We start from the raw sequence: 1503 nt of genomic DNA on the forward strand, positions 1-1503 counted from the left end.
ATTAGTAAATTGCTAAAAACTGTCCCGTAGGCCAAGTCATTGCCAATCAACACATCAATATCCCTGCATGGAAATTCCTTTTCATTTAAGGCCACTTCTACTGATCCGTCATAGTACGGGCATTTCATTTGTATAGTTACTAATGGAAACAGTTCCATGTGACAAATCTGAAACTGCTACATACCTGCCTGTAGCCTTTGCTAATCATTGAAGTTTTGGGCTGATGAAAGTTTGTGATGAAGCAGTATCACGCAACATAGTAACCGTTTCGTCCCCAACAGTACCTTTTCATTTGAATTTATCAAAATCAGTCTCACTTTCTACACAAAACATAACTTTCCTACCTCCAGGTGAAGTTACGTTAGAGGACGGATGTCCTGTATTCGGAGAAATGTGTTTGATTGGAAAATTCTCCAAAGCTTTAGCTTTTTGCCGAGATTGAGCTACTTTGCATTGAGGCTTATCGCAGTGTTGGATCAAATGACCAGTAGTCCTGCAAAAAGTACAGTAAATATCTACATTATCATTTTTAGAGTGACCCGAGACCGTATTTACCCGTTTAGTCTTGTGAATGAGAAAATACTCATCTGCCAATATTGCTGCTTTCTTAGGATCCTTTTCTTGTCTTTCTTTAATGTACATTGATATGTTAGCTGGAATTTTCCGAAGGAACTCTTCCAAAACAATTAGTTCTTTAAGCTTTTCAAAGGAAGTAACATTTTCTTTATCAATCCATTTCTCAAACAGCTCAACTTTTAAAGTAAAAAATTCCAAGAAAGTTTGCATAACACCTTTAGCTGAATTTCTGAAATTTTGCCTATAACCGTCTGGAGTAATACTGTAGGCATCTAACACTGCTTTCTTTAAGATTTCGTAATTTCTTTCTGTAATCATTTGAGCACAAATTGAAGCTGCCTTACCTTTAAAGAAAGTCCTAATTAGTAACACCCATTCAGTCTTAGGCCATTTTAATGAAGCAGCGGTATTTTCAAAAATTTAAAAGAAGTTCTCTGGGTCCTGTTCATTAAAGATAGGAATTAATTTCCTGGCTTTAAAAACGTCAAATTGCTCTGGAAAATCTTTCTCTGCTTTCCTATCACTTAGCCGTATTTCTACCAATTATCGTTCTAGTTCCAGTTTCTTCTTATTATCAATTTCTTTTTCAATTTCTAAATTTTCTAGACGAATCTGTTCGGCTTGACCTAAATTTTCTAGACGAATCTGTTGGGCTTGTCTTAAACTTTCTAACTGAGCCTTTTCGACTTCAATCTTCACTCTCTCTCTCTCTCTCTCTCTCTCTCTCTCTCTCTCTCTCTCTCTCTCTCTCTCTCTCTCTCTCTCTCTCTCTCTCTCTCTCTCTCTTTCATGATCTCTAGTGAAGCTCTTTCTTTAGCTATTTCAGCTTCAGCCTTTGCTCTCTCTAACTCTATCATTAACTTCAAGGTCTCACCAGTAGGTTGAGGAGCTTTCTCCAATGCTAAAGGCCATACCTTTTTTGCTTCT

The sequence above is a fragment of the Palaemon carinicauda genome, chromosome 40 (assembly GCF_036898095.1).
Source record: "Palaemon carinicauda isolate YSFRI2023 chromosome 40, ASM3689809v2, whole genome shotgun sequence".
Taxonomy (NCBI): Eukaryota; Metazoa; Arthropoda; class Malacostraca; order Decapoda; family Palaemonidae; genus Palaemon; species Palaemon carinicauda.